Source organism: Odocoileus virginianus, chromosome 32, assembly GCF_023699985.2.
Source record: "Odocoileus virginianus isolate 20LAN1187 ecotype Illinois chromosome 32, Ovbor_1.2, whole genome shotgun sequence".
Lineage (NCBI taxonomy): Eukaryota > Metazoa > Chordata > Mammalia > Artiodactyla > Cervidae > Odocoileus > Odocoileus virginianus.
In genome coordinates, this window is record NC_069705.1 from 26,001,577 (window position 1) to 26,022,766 (window position 21,190).

General features: G+C 40.3%; 1 long non-coding RNA gene across 1 annotated transcript; it reads right to left on the reverse strand.

Annotated features, from left to right (window-relative positions):
* Nucleotides 1–836: 836 nt before the first annotated feature.
* LOC139032600 (uncharacterized) lies at nt 837–7,266 on the reverse strand. Its single transcript, XR_011485148.1, has 3 exons — nt 5,069–7,266; nt 1,866–2,031; nt 837–1,147 (listed from the first exon to the last, which is right to left on the reverse strand). It is a non-coding gene; the product is annotated as an uncharacterized lncRNA (long non-coding RNA).
* Nucleotides 7,267–21,190: the final 13,924 nt, after the last annotated feature.

Here is a 21,190-nt window from a genome sequence, read left to right on the forward strand (position 1 = left end):
TGGGAGCCATCTATTCTGCCCGTGAACCTTGACCAACTATAGCATAGAAAAGACAAGCTGAAATGCCTTTTTTGAAAATGATAAATACTACTACAGAAGGAAAAATGAAAGGCGGTTTGGGATGTTGGCAAAACTGCCTCTGAACTTTAATTATGACAATGTAGCCCCAGTTCTCACAGCTTTAAGAACTGTAACTCTTCAGGACACTGTGTAATGTAGGTGTTGCATGACATTTGTCGGTGAAATTTCTCTCACAACAAATTGTCTCAGAGAAATGCTGCTGCACATATGCTGAACTTGCATTTTTAATTATACAGAATTTAAAAGTTATCACCATATATACTGAGCAGCGCCAAAACTTCTGACAGAACAGATACCTAACAGGAACTGTTTCTTCAAACTTTCTTCACAAATAGTCCAAGTTTCTCATGCCTATCATTTTGCTATTCATATAAAAAGTTAAATAATAGTAAAGCAACCTCTTTTCTACAATTTGAAGTGGATACTCCTAAATTGTGACTACTCTTTACATCTCTTTATTAAATCTTCTTGATCTTAAAAGTAAGAAATAACATCTTTAAGCTTCATTTCATTAATGTTTTCTTCCCAAGGATCTGGTAACATTTACTGGAAGTTAAAAAATTAATTTCCTCTTACATAACTTCAAAAATCATGCTCATTTGATAAAAGTGATTTTATACATAACTATACGTTGAAATTAGGGGCTTCCCTCATAGCTCAGTTGGTAAGAATCTGCCTGCAATGCAGGAGACCCAAGTTCGATTCCTGGGTCAGGAAGATCCCCTGGAGAAGGAAATGGCAACCCACTCCAGTATTCTCGCCTGAAGAATCCCATGGACAGAGGAGCCTGGCGGGCTACAGTCCTTGGGATCGCAGGAGTCGGACACGGCTTAGTGACTAAACCACCACCACATAAGTTGAAATTATAAATTCCCTAAGATACATAATAATAATGTCTCTATTTACAAAAACATATTTATTAAGAGATTTCTAAAAGTACATTGAATAAAGTGAGGCATTTATTATTTTTTCCAAAGAAGATTAACTGTCTTCACTGCAAGGGAATAAGCATCATGGCTACTTATGTATTTGCTCATTATGCATACAGAGCTTCTTTGAGTGACAACTGAAAGATAAGTAAAAATGAGTAAGAAACAATACATACCTTAAGGATGTTAACAGATTGTAAGTTATAATGTGATAAGATGACAGAATGAAAGTATGGGCAAAATTCTATAACAGTACTCAGTACGGAGTGATCAATTTTGACTAAAGTTTGAGGAAATCTTTATGAAAGAGAAATCATTTAAGGTAAGTCTTGACATATGAGTCATTTTATACATGGGAAATTGGAGGGATAAGTGGGAAAACAGCACAGATAGATGAAAAATAAGATGTGTTCTAGTAACTACAAATGTGAGATTCAAAGGCTATAAATTTCCACATTAGCTACCACAAGTAGATTATAGAAGGAGTCAGCTAAATTTTGAAGGAAATAGTGGTAAAATAAAATTATTAAAGTATCTTAACAGTGTTCTGTTTTCCTTATTTCTTTGCTCATTTCTCTGCTCATCCCTTGATGGATTTAGTGGGTTTCTCTCCACATTCCTTTACTCTGACCACACCACTGTACCCCTCTCAGACGTGCAAAGGCCAGCACATGCATTTTTTCCATGAGGGCTTTTCTCTGACTCTGAAACCATCAAGGCCACTTACCCTCTCGACCTAAAATACTGGAGACTAAAGTTTCTTTGGTTCAGCCTCAGCTAAAGAATGATGGAAGCTGATGGATGAATACCACAACCCCCTGAGCCTAGGGCGGGAGAACTCAGGTGCATATGTACTCTGGCATCTAGACTTCCACAGGAAGACTGAAGTCCCATTGTCCACAGTGATAGCTTGCTTGAAAGTGGAGCCTTCTGACCATTTCTATTCTTCCCTGTCTTCCTTTTTCCTTCTCTTGGGATCATCTATAAATCACTTACATTGGCTGTTTTGTTCTGGGACCCACTTTGAAATGGGCATTGGAAGAAAAGCACATGAGATAAAGTCAAATTCCATGAGCAAAAAATAAACATTATTTATAGTAAACCACAAAAACTATGAGGTCATTTGTTTCTAAACAGTAAAAGAGCCTGTATTGGCTAAAAATAATACACTGGGAAAAATTCATCTATAAAACTAGAATAAAAGATGAATTATCAACAACAAGAAGGCCCTTGGAAAAGATGTTCTCATATTTCAAGAGAGACAATGTATTCACTAAGGACACAGAACAGACCAAAATGTGGAGGTCTGGAAAAAAATAAAGGAGAGTGATACAGGCTGCTTAGGAGAAAAACAGCAAATTTCAGAGGATCATGGATAAAGAGAATCAAAAGGAAACAAATCTCTATAAAAATGAGTTGTCTCTTGCCCCTGAATCTGCTTACCCACAGAATTCTCGTCCCATTCTACATCACCACTTCTCTTCTGCTCATGTAAACAAAATTTCCATATTTCCTTCTCCCATCCCTTCACCTTCACCTCTCAGATCCACTCCTCACTCCCATTCAATGGGCAGGCCTTGTCAATTTTAACTCCCGAATGTTTCTCAAATCATCTTCTCCTTTTCATCTCCACAGCTGCTCTGAGTCAGAGCCTCCTTTTCTGTTGTTTGGTTCATTGTGATAGCTCGGTTATTAGTCTTCCTTTCATCAAGCCCATTTACCTCCATTCTCCACACTATGGACAGAACGAGTGACTGAAGCAGGAAATCTGATCACGTCACTACCCCTCCTCAAGAACCTGTAAACAACCTAAATGAGTGTCTACAAGGGGACTAAAAAGACAATTGGGATGTAGACGAAAATAGTAGAAACTTCACATTTTTTTGTTTTATCCTACAAAACGAAATAAATTACTAATGTCTAATACACAGAGAGAAAAGAGCACGTGTATGAAATTTATAGATGCATGTAGATATATCCAAGGTGACTGTTCAAAAAAGCTTTACTAAAATGTACGTAGTCAAAAAATGTCTGGAGGCAAGTAGCATAAAGGATAAAAACTGAGCTTCTGAGCATGGCATACGAAACAATCCAGCCTCAGCTTCCTACCACTCACCCAACGAGCTTCAGAGACTAGTAACAGTGGCTTGTTTTCGGTTGCTTGATTATATATTGTGCTATTGTATGTTTCTTTATATTTGTTTACATTACCGTATGTCAGAAACAGTCTTTTCAGTTGTCTTCACATATCAAACTCAAATCTCCTTCAAAACCACATTCGGTGGCCAGCTTCTTCGAGAACCCTCATCTGAATGCTCGTGACAGGCTGCAATAAGCACATCTCTCTTCTCACAGAGCACCCTCTGAATATCCCTGTCACAACACATATCCCGTGCTCTGAACAATACTGCTTATGCATCACGTCTGTGTTTATGTGTCTGTCTCTTCCATTCACTGGAACCATTTTGGAGTCAAGTATCACATTTTTATTTATCTTTGGATTTCGAGGACTTGGAAGAGTATCAGTTAGAAGACTGGAGCCCAGCAGATACGTTTGTTGAGCTCTTTACAGGGAGCATAGCGGAGCAGTTTCATTCTGCCTATACAAACTTCACATTTGTGGCCTCTAAAAGCTTGTAGGAACCTGTATTTAAAATCAAGTTTGGTTCCTTTCTAGGTTAAAAGGCACCCAACAAGTAATGACAACAATAGGAACATTCTTATTCTTTTTTTTTTTTTTTTTTGGTACCATCAATTCTTTGGATGTGTCTACCTGCCACTTAGTATAGGGCCCTAAAAATGTTCATCCAGCTTTGGTAATGGATTTTTAAACCAAACGTCCATTGGCATAACTCAATCACACAGTGTTCCCTTTAAAATAATACAGCTGAGTCAAGCAACGTTTTATTTCCATGTCCGTGTATTTTTTTCCTTCATGTAACCTTTCTCTTTCTTCCCTAAAAGCACTAAAGTGCTTTGAACTCCACCCAATGAAAGCTGCACACAGATCTGAGGGATAATAGTTTTCCCACCCCTATGTACCTGTGTATCTACTCCTTTTCCATGCACACATCATTTATCACCATCGAGAGGCTTACTCTGCTTTTCCCTTCCTAGAAAGGTATTATTTTCTACTTTGTTCACTCTGTACTAAAAGTGATGCTATAGAAAGTTTCCCTGCTTGAAGCAAGACATTGACAATAAAATGCCCTTGGGGTTCCTGGTTGGCACTCTTGTGTGAATGCGGGTTACGGGAGCGTTGGGGGAAAAAAGACAATGCTCAGCACCACAATGAATGCAGATGATTCCCTTTCCGAAAGACAGACAGAGTTACTGTGTAATTTTCTTTGTTTTGATGGTCATTGGCGCCATTAAATTGACAGTTAGACCTTAAAGATTACTGTTGCTGGAAAATAAAATAGCTGAAATCCTTGTACATAACCAGTGGCCCAAGTACCATACACAACCAAGCAAAACAGGACATTTGGTATTGGGAAATGGCCGTCTGTTGTGACTTTGCTTTCAGTCCACAGTAATAAGGTAGGTATTTGTAAGCATTGTCTACCGAGGATCACATCCGGGCACCCGACCCTGCTCAGGTGCAATGGCGGCGTCGATCCCGTTCCTTCTGTGAAAGAGTCTGGGCGGCATCGTTTACCTCGGGACTGCGACCCCTGAGTCTGCAGCTCCAGAGAAACACTGCCCCCAGCCGCCCCAGCGCTCGCACCGCCAAGCATACACAGGCCTGAGGAGGTGAGGCTCATGGCCGCAGCTTCCGCCACTCCGCGCCGTCCAACGGAAAACCCAGAGCAGGCCAGAACACGAAAGGAAAACCACCAACGCGAAACCTGCAAGATCCAGACTCATGGGGAACTACCAGAGGGCAGAACAGGACTAAAGAAAAGCGAAACCCCGGCGGAGCTGAAAGCTTCTCCGAGTCCGTGCGCAGGCCCGAGAGAAGACTTCTCTCCAGGAACTCTGACCCAGACGCGGGCCAAGGCCCGCCCCAGACGGAGGCAGCGCGTGCTTACAGGACAGAAACCCCAAGGGCAGAGTACCTCATGTCAGGAAGTGGGTCGGAAGCCTCTACACCAGTCTCTCAGACTTCCTCCTAACGTCACATTTAAAGAAGTCGAATAATGGTACCATGAGCTGCAGGACGGGAGAACAAGACAGATGAAATGGACACCTTCTCACTGATGACGCACCCGCCCTGTGTGATGAAGTGAACTGTTGGCGTCCCTGAATGCCTGGGGCAGGACAGCTGAGATGACTTGTTTCTTCCCTAGCCTACTTGTTTGCTTAGCATCCGCTGAACAGGAAGAATTCAAGATGGCCCAACTCACAGGGCATAGGAGTAGATAAAAGGACTGGCCAAGGGCAACTGAGCCGTCATTGGTAGGATGTTTCTGAAGAGGAAGAGGGAAACACCTTGGAAATGAGTCATTTGGTAAACGTGTGCCCAGTGGGCGAAAATGTGAAGAGACAGGCTATATTTTGTTGCAGTTACTCTCCAGAGGATAAAGAGAATGAGCAGGAAACATCTTTGAGTTTGCTTTATTGTTATGATTAATTATCTCTCTCTCTCTCCCCCTCACCTTTCAGGGATCCAATACCTTCTAGAGCTAGAGCCCTTGTGATATTATATCTCTATCTTCTCTGTTTCTCTGTGTCGTTCAGGTAATGTTTTCATTGCTTTTTTAAATAAGTTTTCCTTTCCACATGACACCTGGAGACATTTTAGTGTTCAGAGCGGTTAGGGAGCCAGAGCAGTGACCTGCAACAGAGCAGCTGGCCAGGAGACCATCAGCGTGGAGACAAGAGGACCAAAAATGGTAAACAGAACTTTTATGTCAGGTAGAAAGGCAGGGTGTTCTGCCTCAGAATTCTCCATCTGCTCATCAGGGTTCATTCCTTGGCTCAGTAAATGTGGGAGTGAAAAGCCAATTCCACAAAGTGATATGCCAGCTCCAAACTTCCTTTCCTGTACCATACAATATTATAAAAATAATAATGTGTATGCACTTTTTGAATGCCTGGATTTTAAGTCCAACCTTCTGCTGTTATTTTCCAACAATTTCTGTTTTTTTTAGAAACCAGGTCCATTTTTCATCCATTCATTCACTCAGAAAATACGAATTGTGTGCCAACTAATAGTATCCAAGGAACTGGTGTCCAAGTTGCAAACAAAGCAATGAACAAAACCAACAGAACAGGCAAAGAGATTTCAGCTCATTAAAAACTTCCTATAGCATTAACTTCCGTAATATATCCTTCAATTTCTGATTATATTTGACTCTAGATTATCACTAGAGTACCATGCTTATGTAGCATAACCCACTGTGGTAGGTTGAAAACCATGCACTCCCACCCCCACTGCCACATCCAAACTCTAATCTCCGGACCCTGAGAATGCAACTTCAAGTGGTAAAAAGGAGTCTGACCTCATTTCTGGATGATTGACTCCTGACAGTTATCAAGTCTCACCCATGGTTCTTCACTTGTGCCCACACTGGGAACCGCCAATAAGACGGTCTGAACCTTCTCTCCGTTGGCGCTGGTAGGAAATTCATACCACCTAATCTGTTTCTGTGAGTGAGTGAAAGTCACTCAGTCATGTCCAACTCTTTGTGACCCCATGGAATATACAGTCCATGGAAGTCTCCAGGCCAGAATACTAGAGTGGGTAGACTTTACCTTCTCCAGAGGATCTTGCCAACCCAGGGATCGAACCCAGGTCTCCCACATTGCAGGTGGATTCTTTACCAGCTTAGCCACAAGGGAAGCCCAATCTCCTTCGAGCACATACGAATTCTCACTCAACCCTGGCCCCACCCCCTAGTCACAAGAAATATTGAAGCCAATCTCCTTCCCTTGCTTTTTTAGGCCATTTCAGACCAATGTGAGAGTCCTACCTGCCTTCCTCAGAAACTTCAACTGTGAAAGCTTATCATATCCTCTTGATCTACATGTGGCATCGGCAGTCTTGACATCAAGACACATTTTAGGTGACTGTCCATCTCCCTTTACAGGGAATCATAACCTATGGAGGGAAAGGAGGGGGAAAAGTCATTGCAGATGTTGTTAAGTTAAAAATATTGAGATGAGATTATCCTGAATTCTCCAGATGGATCCTAAGTGCAATTACATGTATCCTTTGCAGACAGAGGGGAATTTTACCACACACAGAGAAGACAATATGAAGATGGAGCATTTTGAGATTGGAATGATTGCCTTAGAGATTCTCCCAATGTGGGCAGCTCAGGGTCGATCCCTGGTCAGGGAACTAGATCCCATATGCCACAACTAAAGATCCTGCATGCTGCAACTAAGACCCAGCACAGTCAAATAAATAAATAAATATTTTAAAAGCAAAAATATTCAAGGGATGTAACCATAAGCCAAGGAATGCTGGACATTACCAAAAGCTGAAAGAGGCAAGAAACAGGTTCTCCCCCATGCCACTGGAAGCAGCAGTGTGGCTGTATGTACTCACACCTCCATTTTGTCCCTGATACTGATTTCAAGACTCTGGGCCTCAAGAATCATGAGACAATAACTCTCTGTTGTTTTAGCCACCAAGTTTGTGGTAACGTGCTACAGGAGTCCCAGGAAATCAGCACACCCTCATGCATGCTTTTCCCTCTTACATCCTATGCACTGCCCGGCACCTCAAGACCACTCTCCCTAGTCCCTGCCTGAGAGCTCTGATTTCCTTCAAACTGCAGGATTTGATAGTGGATCTTCTATCACATTCCTCAGTCTCTTATAATCTTCTTTGCCATAGGGAATTTTAGTCAACAATAGGCTATTTTCCTCACTGTCACTCTTCTTGGTAATTTCTTTATCCATGTGGACAATCTTACCAATATCCAGGACGCTGAAATTTCTCCTCTATTCCACTCCTCTAACCTTCCACGCTATCTCCCACGGTCATTTCCTAGACTTTTTGCACACTCCAAACTCACTCCATCTCCTCCGTAATCTTGACAGGAAGATCCCACACCCTGAACAATGTCTTGGTGTCTATCTCACGTTCCACTTCCCACCCCCCATTTTAATACTTTGAATCTGCAAACTCGCATTCCATTTATCCTGCCCCACATACTCTCACTTCTTTCACAACCCAGCTTAAATCTCACATCCATCACTATAATCACTCCCTTACTCTCCTCTGCATTCCCTTGCCCTTTTCTCCTGTGACAGCTGCCCAGCAAAACCACAACAATAATTAAATGCAACCTAAGCCAATTACTTGTCAACACCCAAATAACTGGAGATGAATGGGGAAAAACATTAAATATGCGGACTGGCCTCACATTAAATGTGAGGAAATAAACTTCAAGAGGACACTCAGGACTGCCCAACAACAGTATTCCCTTTATTTATCAGATTTACAGTCCTTCTCTCCTGAATGATTTTCATATCTTTTCGTCCTCAAACCTCCAACATGCCTACTTTACAGCTTTTCCCTAATAATGACTTTGATCCTATGGTACCGAGCAATATTAAAGCCCTCAGAAGAGAACGTCTACAAATAAATAAATCAGTTTAACTGCATCTGACTTGTATGGGCTTCTGAGCTCAGTTGCTTCAGTCATGTCCAATTCTTTATGACCCTATGAACTCTAGCCCGCCAGGCTCCTCTGTCCATGGAGATTCTCCAGGCAAAAGTACTCGAGTGGGTTGTCATGCCCTCCTCCAAGGGATTTTCCCAACCCAGGGATCGAACCTGCTTCTCCTGCACTGCAGGCTGATTCTTTACCCACTAAGCCACCTGACTTGTATACTTTGCTTTAAACAGATGAATGACCTTTGTTGTTTCTGAGGCCAAAGTTCTCCTTTATGTTCTGGATTCCCCTCATATATTCAAGAAACCTACTCAGGTAGTTTCCCCCTTTTCCTTCTGGACTCTAAATTATGCTGTAATAGATCATCCCTATAAACATCTAAAATGCTTTAGTATCACCTATCCTAAAACAAAAACCTCTCCCTTGGCAAGACAATCCCAATTCCCCATTTCTTACTTCTTTTTATGGCAGATTTCCTCAAAAGTTTCTACGCTCACTGTCTCCACTTTCTTATTCTCTCTCATATTCTTGCCAGTAAGTTTTTCGCCCAGTATTCCACTGAAACCACTTCTGTCAATGTCACCAGTGACCTCCCTATTCAATCCAATATTTATTTGAGGTCACCATCCTTTCAACTTCTCATCGACATTTAAACAACTGACCAGGGAATTCCCTAGCGGTCCAGTGGTTAGGACTCTGTGCTTCCACTGCAAGAAGCATGGATTCTGACCCCTGATTGGGGAACTAAGATCCCACAAGCCATGCAGCCTGGACAAAAAAACAGAAATAAAATAAATGCCAACTGGTATACCTTGTTTCAAGAAAATAAAACAACTGGCCATTCCCACCTTCTTGAAGTCCTTTCTTTCCTTGATTATCCTGGATGAATATTTCTCAAATATCATCTTTCCTTTTGAATCTATATGACTAGATCTTTCGAGTCACAGCATCACATTTTATATATACTCTTTATGACTCCAATCTGGCTGGATCGTCTTCCTTATTCCAATTTCTAAATCTTGTAAAGCACACTAGACTAATGAATTACCACTTTCTCTTCTCCAGTTGTATTCACCATCTAGATAACCTTTAAAACTCTATAAGCCATTCACCCACCTATGGCTCTTGAATTAATACCCACAGCTCAATATTTTCCCAGTGAAATTTATCCAACTGCTTATTTTAACAAATCCACTTGGATGCTTAATAATCATCTGAGGTTTTACATGTGCAAAACTGTTTTCTTTCCTCACCATCCTGCTCATTCCCTGACTTAGCAACCCATTCCTTCCAAATTCTTTTTCATTTCAGGAACTGTCATAAACATTCATCCAACATTAAGTCAAAACTTTCTTTGTTTTTTCTTTCCTCAAAACATATCAGAACTGTAACCAAATTTCACCACCTCCACACCTGCTATCCTAACCCAAAATCCTCATGCAGAGGGGATAGCTGCAGAATTTGCGATCAACAGGTACATATGGTTATATTTTAAAATGGATAACCCACAAGGACCTACTGATAGCACAGGGAACTCTGCCCCAGGTTATGTGGCAGCCTGGATGGGAGGGGAGCTTGGGGGAGAATGGATACATGGGTACATGCATATGAGTGGCTGAGTCCCTTTGCTGCCCACATGAAACTATCACAACACTGTTCACTGGCTATGCTCCAGTATAAAATTAAAAGCTTAAAACAAATAAAAAACAGAATGTCCACACTGTGGTGGCCATGACGGTGGCCTTCCAGGAGCACGGTGACCGACTGCCACCAGCTGCCACACTTTTCTGCTCCAGTTTCCCCCCAGGTTCTTCCAGCGACTGGCTCAAGAGCAGGGGAGTGGGAACCAGAACGTGGTCACTCTGGCTTGCCGCAGGATTCCTCTACAGAGCGACTCCTACTAGGGGACGCGCCCGGGCTTCCTGAGACCCCTGCTGCAGGCTCACCCCCCTCTCCCTTCACAGGTCATCCTCGGCGCTACTGTCTGAAGGCTCTCCCTGCCTGCCTCTGCTCCCTCCCATCCCCAGTTATGTAGCTCGATCCTGCAACAGCTAACTCTGCTTGGCATTTGCGCCTCAGAAGACCTGACCTGACACAAGCGTTTCATGGCTACTGACCCTAATGTTTCTCCCTGCCCCACCCTCCTTCCCCTTTGCAAGCATGAGGCCCCTCATGTCACTCCTTTCCTTAAAGCTCTCCGCAACCTCTCGCTGCTCAACCAGGTCTAACCAGGACCCCGAAACTTTAAAAGTGTGGCCTTTGGCTATCTCTTCAAATTCCTCCTTCGCTCCTCTGCCCCTGTGACACTGGTCTCCTTGCTGGCACTTGAGTTCACGTGACGCAGGCCCACTCCAGAATCTTCCCGCACCTTTTTTCTCACACAGGGGTCAAGAACGCTCTTTTCCCCAATGTCCACATGAAAAACCCTTGACCGCTTTTGAGTTTCTGCTCTCATGGCTTCCCCTCAGGAAGACCTTCCCTGACCCCAACCGAATCTAAAACAAGAATTATTTCCCACAATGATAACTTCAAATATAACTTAAATGTATTTAACGGTCCAGATATGGAAGTTTTTCCAAGAATTCTTGAATAAACCCCAAATAAATGTCAAATAAGAATGTAAAACAGAATCATGTCTTTTGATAGCACAATATGTTAGATATTAACAATCTCTGGGAAATACTTTCCTCTGAGATTATGAAAGGTACGCTTCCCTTTTCTTCAAATCATGAGTAGTCATTATTTCCACTAATCTATCTATCAGTTATTTGTAAAATAAAATAAATGCATTGTGTAAATGGGTACAAATGAACTGTGACAATTTGTATTTGTTTTACATTCTGAGTACATTTGCCACAGTCTGCATTTTAATAGCCTGTCTGGTAGCTCTTTGAGAATATTGTTAGGGACCAACAATTCTTAGAAGAGTGCATATTATGAAGAGAGAGGTTTGATAAAGTGCTTATTATTTTGGTAGCTAAGCTATAAGAATTCATGTCTGAAGTTGATTTAACAGTTATTTCTTAAAAGTGGTCTAATGTAATTTATGTCTAATAACTTTTTGCTGTATTCCTCTAATGTTAATTATATGGAATTTAAAAATCATGTTAGGAAAGTCCTTACTTGACATATGTTACAAAGAGACAAATTTCAAGAGGCAGATTATCAAGAACACACCCTAAGGCACTGAATTGTCCCAGGGATGAGTCATTTCATCATCTAATCTGTAAACAGCAAATTCAAACATATGGAAAACATACTCTAATATCAAAAAGAAAACAAAATTTTAGAGCTTTCTAAGACTGAGACTTGACATGATGCTTTAACTGACTCCTTTTTGTATATGAGCAAATTTGGATTTTGAGCTATTCTGTTTTCTGAAACAGACTTTATTTTTGAAAAGTAACATAATTTTAAAAGTGAGTATACTTTGGAGACAGTCTGATTAAATCACTTCATTTATAAATGGGATTAAGGTCCAGGGGAGAAGCTGACTTGTCGAACTTATAGAACTGACGTTAACTGAACAGCAATATTGGGAGGCTGAACTCTGGCAGAGTAACTCCAAGCTAATGTTGTGTTCATCAAGCTACAGTATCTTTTTATTCTGTAACAGTTTTATGAAAGAATGATTCACTCTATGGTTTCCCCCAAATTTTTACAGCACAAGTGTCACACAAGACAAGGTTTCTGCTTCAAAGAACTTGGGGCTTAATTTAAAAGATTTAAGAAACATTTAAGTGCCACTTCCCAGGTGGCGCTAGTGGTAAAGAACCCACCTGCTAATGCAAGAGACATAAGAGACACAGGTTTGATCCCTGGGTCGGGAAGATCCCCTGGAGGAGGGCATGGCAACCCACTCCAGTATTCTTGCTTGGAGAATCCCATGAACAGAGGAGCCTGGAGAACTATAGTCCATGGGGTCTCAAAGAGTCAGAAATGACTGAAGCAATTTAGGATGCAAGGCAAGTTACATTTACTGAAACAACTAAAAAAGTAATCACATGTAACCATGAATAGAGATGACAACATGTAGGTTATATGATGACCATTGTGCTGATACTTGAAATAGAAAATAAAGTATGTTTATTACACACACATATATATACACATATACATATGAAATCAGGAGCAGTTAAAGACTCTCTTAGAAATTAACAGATGGAGTAGGAAAAAATAAATAAGACAGAAAAGGAAGTGAATGACACCATTGTAAGAGAATATTTAAATGAAACAATTTCTGTCTCAATTTCCACTGATGCCCCAAAACAACAGCAAATTACTCCCCACAACCCAAAGTCAGGCGCTAGACTGCCCACAGAGGGCTTGAAGAAGAACTTGTTAGCAACATGTTTGTTTTATAACCCTTCCTCAAATTTGAAAATACATTACAGTTGAAGGGGCTATGAGTTGAAAATCAGAGTAATTCTGTGAAAAGTTGTCAGGGTTGCTTTCCTCTCCTCTTAGCTTAAACAAGGACCTTCAATAAGCCCTGCTGGAGAGCTCATGACATGTGTTCGCTAAAGCTGATGTGACACTAAGAACTGGTACTTTACGCATAAGGAACAGTCTGGAACCAGAAGACTGACTAAAGTGGCCTCTGGAAGTCAAGCTTAAGGAGCAATGGTCCTGCTCACAAGGGCAGTTAAAGATGTCTGTCTGTTCCTGAGCATCTCGACGTGGAACCTGTGTAGTTACTAGTTTGTCCCGTTTAAAAAATAATAAGTTCTGCCTAAAAGAGACTTTGCAAAAATGAGACATTCTCAGCAGAAGGAGACTGGGGATGAACATTCTGTCGCAGAAACTGCAGGACAGCTTCAAGCTGCCAGCAGAACCAGAGCCAAGGCCTGAGATAAAGGACCTGTGGTCAGAGGGTCAAGAGCAGAACACGCACGAAAATAACCACAGGAGAGAGCCTTAATCCTATGCACACGCGGAATCAACTCCCAGGAGGTCCTGCAAAAGGCAAGCAGTGAGACCCTCCCTGCTCCTCAGCCCTCCTCCCTCACTCTGCTTTGTGAGAGTGTAAGCGGGCGAAAAGGCCCACTGGGAAAATTAAGGAAAGGAGATGCCTTTCTCATCCGACCGCTGGGTTCAGGTCTGAAGCAGATCAAGCTGGAGGAGATGAGACGTTTTCATCTGGTATGAGTTTTCAGCACTCATTTCTACACTGGACTGGATTCCACAGTCACTGAAATAAGTCTTTCTAAAAGTGATCAGTGCGTATTTCTGGTATATGTGAATCATCAGAAAAGTCATGTGAATGAAAATTCAAGGGAAAGAAGAAAAACAGTTGATTGAAGACATTTAAAGAAATAACACAGTGAGAGGGAGAAATAAATTCACTATCTGTGTGTGTGTGTGTGTGTGTGTGAGTTGCTCAGTCGTGTCTGACTCTTTGTGACCCCACAGACTGTAGCCCTCCAGGCTTCTCTGTCCATGGAATTCTCCAGGCACAAATACTGGAGTGGGTTCCTGTGCCATCCTCCAGGGGATCTTCCCAACCCAGGGATCGAACCCTGGTCCTAAAGTCTTGCTCGTTCACCATAATAACTATACAATTACATGTTGTGTGTGGGTGTGTGTGCCAAACGCACACACAGATATTCTATGTGAAAATAGTTTTTTTCTCTTTTCTGGGACAATACTATACACACACACATACAAACGTGCATTAGTGCCACAAGAAAAATCAAAATTAATACACAAAAACTAGAATCATACAGGCCATATTCAAGGAACTCAAAACAATAAAATTAGAAAAAAATATTTATATATTAGAGCGATGCAGCTCCCTTGCCAAAAGCCATAAAAGGGAAAGAAAACAATTAAAGAATTCAACTTGGAAATCCTTGAACATTCTTTTAAAAAGCCTCACTCTGGAAAATTTTGTAACCAATGGTTGTGCTCGTTCTAAATATGAAATCCATCCTAATATCCACTGACAGATTCAGGCCAAATTTCATGAGGGGTTGGGTACTGAAGTTCACAAAACACTGCCAATAAGACTTGTGCTGCTGAAAGTCTAAAATTGTTTAGTGGAAAAAGTGAAAGTGTCAGTTGCTCAGTTCTGTCTGACTCTTTGCAACCCCATGGACTACAGCTTGCCAGGCTCCTCTGTCCATGGAATTCTCCAGTCAAGAATACTGGGGTGGAAAATCAAAAAAGAATACTGGGGTGGGTACCCATTCACTTCTCCAGGGGATCTTCCCAACACAGAGGTCAAACCCAGGTCTCCCACATCGCAGACAGATTCCTTACCATCCAGCCAACTGTTTGGGTAGAGGCTAACAGGAGATCAGTGGGCAGTGGGAGTTGGTCATAAGAGTCAGAGCAGTATGACCGCAAGGGAAAGGGCAGGTGCATTTGGTACAGAGCAGAACTAGAAGAACTACAGAACTAGAAGCTGAGCTGCAGCCTTAGAAACAACGGGGAATGGCCGGGTTTAAGTTTTAGCCTTTTTGATCTCACTAAAGCTTATAGCAATCACTGGTAGTGTAAGAAGCAAGAGCTTGCCCTGGGAGGAAGGTCTAGTGGGACAGAGGAGATGTATTGCTTAATTGAGAAGTTTTGCTTGTGCTAGTATGTAAATACATTTGTATAGCCAGTCGGCATTTTTCTTTTCTCATTTGTAATATACTTTCCCCTTAATCAAATACATTCTATGAGAGTTACTGATTCACTTTATCTATGAAAAGTGAAAACTGATTAATAATGAGTCACATTTTATATTCTAACCTATCCCAGAACCCACAGATTAAAGAAATAGATACTGTGTCATCTGAACCAAGATTTCCATTTGTGTTCTCAGGTACATTGATAAACAGAGTATCATCAACATACATAAAGACTCAAACCTTGTTTTTCCTGCTGATTCAGATTTTCTATAGATTTCATGAATATTTTTTAGTGTTCTGAAATACAAATACCCTGAATCTATGCCTTAAATTTAATACTATATTTTTTTATGTTTTCAACTAGGACATATATGATAAAATCTATTAACTTAGGAAAATAAACAAGAAATAGATGTTGGATTTCATGACAGCAAGCAACCTTCATTCTATAATTACACTGTCAATAAAAAAATGCTTTTGGTGGAGAGGGATTTATGGGAACTCTGTATTTTCTACTCAAATTTTTCTGTGAACTTAAGATTGCTCATAATGTCTATTAAAAATACATTTAAAATGCTATTTGGCATCAAAAATCAAACCTCATGTCAGGTAATTAACCATCTCCTCTAATTGCTGGATGACCACTACTGTTCACTGATTTCCTGGGAGAATCAGTACCAGCTGTATATTCAAACGGTGCTGCTCTCAGATGAACAAGGTAAAAAATAGGTTGTATATTTTGATTCAAAAAGATGCATTAAATCAGCAGACAGATATAAAGGTCAAAAAGAATGTTGAAAGATATCATCATTCCTTCAATATAGTTAATGCCTTCTTAACAAATGATATGAGCTAAAAATTTATAGAGTACTTACTCTGAGATAAGTAGAATTATTATCCCAATTTTACTATGGAGGGAGGGAAGGCTTAGAAAAAAGATAAGTGAATGAACCATTTAAGGCCACACAAGGAGGAAATCTAAGAGACCAGACTCAAATCCACTGTCTCTTCAGGGCCTGCACACTTATATACTACAGATAAACCTCTACCCTTGACAAACCACACATGTTGAAAAAGAAATTGGGTATCAACATTAAATGACAATTGGCTGTTATTATTACCTCATCTTACTACTGATAACTTTCCTTAACAATAAAATATTATTGGACTAGCGTGTTCTCATAAATTCTCTACAAATAATTTCAAACATAATAATATTTATAGACAGAATTTTCCAACAGAAACACATAACGACTATTTGCTTTTAAGTCACTTTGGACAGTAGATAAAGATGAGGCAGGACTTCTAGCCTCCTGGCCAGATTATATACAAACTTAATCAGAAGGAGGCAGTCTGTGTTCCCCATGAAATAGCTATTAAAGTTCCCTGAACTGTACACTCAGCTCCACTGAGTTTACTCGCTGAAATGGATTTTGTTTTTACTTTAGGACACACACGACCTTGAGCTGAGGAAATCTGGGCTCTGCAAATCAGGATCCTTTTGAAACTACTTCCTCAGCAAATTGGTGACTATGTGGTAATATGATCCGAGAGGGAATAAAGAAGAAGTATATTTGTGCCGCTGAAATTATAGAAAGGGTAAGTGGTTAAGACAGGGTTGCAACATAAGCTGTGTCTGCACATGCTCCAAGAAGTGGACAGTTGGATCTATTACACAGATAAGCCAAGCTAAAATACCACTTTTCCTTCAATTATATGGATATTTCAAACAATATGATGCCCTCTGCTTACAAATTTCAGCAACTGCCGATCTTTACCTCTTTGCAGCCCTTTGGCAGTGTGCGACTTGGGGAAATTTAAGTGAGGAAAAAATTGAAAATTCACCCCCAAAAAATATAATAGTATAGAATGCCCACTTATACCAGCCTGGGCCTGTGGGGGCCAGTAATTTCTGCACTGAATCTTACAACCATAAGTTTCTGAAGCAGCAGACTTAGCAGGAGCTGGTTCCACGTACAGGATGGAAACCTGTGAAAGGTGAATATAGTGGGAGAGAGTAGCCCCCACTTTCAGAAGAAATAGTCAAGCTTCAATGTTGCTTGTCCAGGGTCCAGGGAATCTTCATGCACTGAATGGAAGGCAGACCAATAGTGAAAGTGCTGAGTGCAGTGAACAAGACATAATACAGTGGGCATAAGAGAAACAAATGGAGTTTTCAGTCAGAATGACCAGGATGCTTTGTAAATTAGATGGCAAATATCTATTTCAGATCCATCAAATAAGATGGGGATAAATGAGAACAAAAATGACTCAGAGGTGGAAGCAGAGATGCTGTGAACACAGTGATGTGCACCATGAGGCAGTGATGTTGAGTCTTTCTCACGTTGTATTAGCCACTCAGAATGGAACCTGCAGCTGGGAGTCTTTGCTGCACACTTGTTGAATGAATGAGAATTAAATACTACTCTGATATGCTGCACTATAGGAGGAGATGGTAGGTGATAAAGCCAGAAACATCACCAGGAAGCAGAATATTAAGGACACCAATGTTATGTTAAAGACTGTGAAGGGTATTCAGTAGGCAAGGAAATTGTTGAAATTTTTTGAGGACAGAAATAATATAAATGGAACTATGCTTTAAAAGATTATCTGGTCACCAGACATAAAATGAATTATACGGCAAAGAGAATTGAGAGTCTACAGCAAATTCCAAGTGAAATGAAATGAGTACTTAAACTAAGGACTATGGTACACAGAGAGGAGAAAATGAATGAAAAAATCTGACAAAGGTTGACAAACAATAGTGATTTAATACAAAGAATGAAGAGGAAAGACTGATAAGTTTTAGGATTAACCCTAATACTCCACATTTTAAAAAACACAGGAAGATGAAAAGATTTTATTAGGTGCATTTACTTTGCTCTATGGCAATCTGGAGTAATAGCAATAATGAATGATAATAGTGACGATGATAATATACCAATAATAGCCCAAAACTTGACAGCATTTAGCAGGTGCCAAACCACAAATTAAATGACTTACATGTAGACTGGGGTGTAATAAACACATGAGAGAGAGCCTCAGCCACAAGATTTGACAGGTGGTTTTTTTTTTTTTTTTTTAAATGAGTAAAAAATGCCACTCTTGCTGACAAGAGAAGAAAATAAGAGGTAAAGCATATTAAAATGTCTAGTCACCTTAAAAAAAATTACTGTTATTACTAATGGAAAGGGCAGTTTATAAGGGAGTTTTTAGGTCATTTGTTCAGTTTTGCACCATCAGTCATGGAAGGCTAATACAGCCTGGAAGTGATATACTGTGGTCAGCAGGACTGACAGAACTAAATCATGGTTTTGAGATCAGGATTGGAATTGTGATTCTTGAAATGTAAATCAGAAGGTTAAAACATACCCTGGAGTTTACTTCTAATTTTTCAAGGTATACATCTTTTCTTCCCAACTAAATTATAATCTATATCAAGACACAGAAACTATTTCTTTAGTAACTTCTATGACTTCTCACGCAGTGCTGGACACTCAGTTATTCTAATACATTCCCTTCTAGATACATTTTTCTTGTGGGGATTTTTTTTGGCCACACCTTGGGGCCTTAGATCCCACTTGGATGTGGGCTCTTAGATCCCCGACAAGGGATTGAACCCTTGCCTTCTGCAGTGGAAACATGGGAGTCTTAACCACTGGATCACCAGGGAAGTCCTAGATACATGTTTTAAGAAAAACTTTAGATGATTTCACCAATTAATTAAAAGTGAACACAGTGGTTCTAAGGGGCTTTCCCAATGGCTTAGTGGTAAAAAATTTGCCTTCAATGCAGGAGAAGCAGGAGACACAGGTTCGGTCCCTGAGTTGGGAAGATTTCTTGGAGTAGGAAATGACCACCCATTCCAGGATTCTTGCCTGGTGAACCCCATGAACAGAGGAGACTTGCAGGCTACAATCTATGGGGCCATAAAGAGTCGGTCATACTGAGCAACTGAGTGACCAGTTCTAATTCTGGTAAGGTAAATACCCTAGTAAGGTAAAAGTCAACTTTAAAATAAAAAAGCACTACATTTAAATCACTACCAATCCTGATAAGCCTATTAAATTAGAAACCTATCCACACCTAATGAGCTTCCCTGGTAGCTCAGATGGTACAGTCTGCCTGCACTGCGGGAGACCCAGGTTCAATCCCTGGGTCCGGAAGATTCCCTGGAGGAGGAGATGGCAAACCACTTCAGTGTTCTTTCCTGGAAAATCCCATGGACAGAGGAGCCTGGCAGGCTACAACCCATAGAGTTACAAAGAGTCAGACATGACTGAACAACTTCACCACACCTAATTCTCCACTGGGCCAAGAAGCAAGGCCCTCAGGTACTTTGCTTCACAAACTGGACACTGAAAAGACTGTCTGCTGAATTATGTTCAAAAAGCCAAAGTCTATGTTGGGCTATTTTTCAGCAACATAATTTTTTCTTATAATGGCATATCAAGTATATTCCCATATATAATCTCTAGATTTCCAGTTGCGAAGAGAACTTTAGTGAATACATTCCAGTGGTATACTTGAATGCAACACTTCTAACATGATATATTATTTACCTAGTGCTTGCTATTTTCAATTTTAAAGATATAAATTGCTAATTTGCAAAATATACAATGAGATGAGACTTCCCTGGTGGTCCAGTGGCTAAGACTATGCACTCCCAATGCTAGGGGCCAGGGTTCAATCCTGGGTCAAGGAACTATATCCCATATGCCACAAGTGAGACTTGACAAAACCAAACATGTATTATTTAAAAATACATATATAATATGTATATATATATATACACGTATGAAATGAAAACATGCAAAGGGAAAAGGTATCTTTGAGGATGTAAAGAAGAGTAGGTGAGATGAATAGCAAGAGCAGGGGCCAACACACATTAGCGAGCTCCAGGGACAGCTAAATGATCAGGAGGTCTTTCATAACTACAGATGAATGAGGCAGTGTTCTCAGGCCAAAACAAAAAAAGGAATAAAAGAACGGAAACAAACTGCATTCTATTCTAGTAAGTGCTGTGACCTCACAGCTGCTGTTCTACCAATGACTAAACTCCATTCTAAGGTGTTTCTAAAATAATTTTTCCTCTCTCTTTGGCTGTCTTTAGGGAGCTCAAGAAGAAGTGCCCAGATAAAGCTGAATGTGAATCACACCCATTGATAAACAATTAGGAGACTTTGGTTGAAAAACGTCCCTCAAGCATGGACTTAATTAATCAATTAGATTAATTAGAAGTATTTCACCAAAGACCGGTCAGTTCTGAACTGAAGATACGTCTTAGCCATCTGAACAAGATGTTTCATTTATTTATAAAACAGATGCTTGTTGCAGCATGAATATAGCTTAAATCACTGTCTGGCAATATACCAGTTGTTTAGTTAGCCCCTGTCAAAATTAGAGAATTCAACTTAGTTGCCTGTTGTCTTTTAATCTCCCAAGATAGATCCTAGGAATCCATTCTTCCATTTAATTTTTCATTCATACACACATATATTAAAAATAATCATTGAGCACACTCTGTCCATTTCAATATGTTACTGAACAGCTTTGGAGAAAATTTTATATGGATCACCAATTTATACAACAAACTTATGACTTCCGGCTTTAAGTCTATGCAGTGTTACTCAGCAGTTATTTATAGTAAAACATCAAAAATGTGAACTCATAATTGTGAAAATGATCACAATTTAGAATTTAAAAATCTGATTTTGAGGTTATATTACTTTATCTATACATAATAAATTGATTACAAGACTTCCTATAGATATAATAGTGATACTTGATAAAGAGTCATTCCACAAACACATTACAAAAAAAAAAAAAAAGGTGTATTGGGGGAGTGATGTCAATAAGATGACTGAAAAAGATGCCCCTCCCCAAACTAACAATAATTTGGCATCTATCCATGAACAAAGTGCCTTTGTGGGATCCAGGTAGGAAACTGGCACAGCCTAAAAAGGAATGAAGAAGGAAATGGCAATCCACT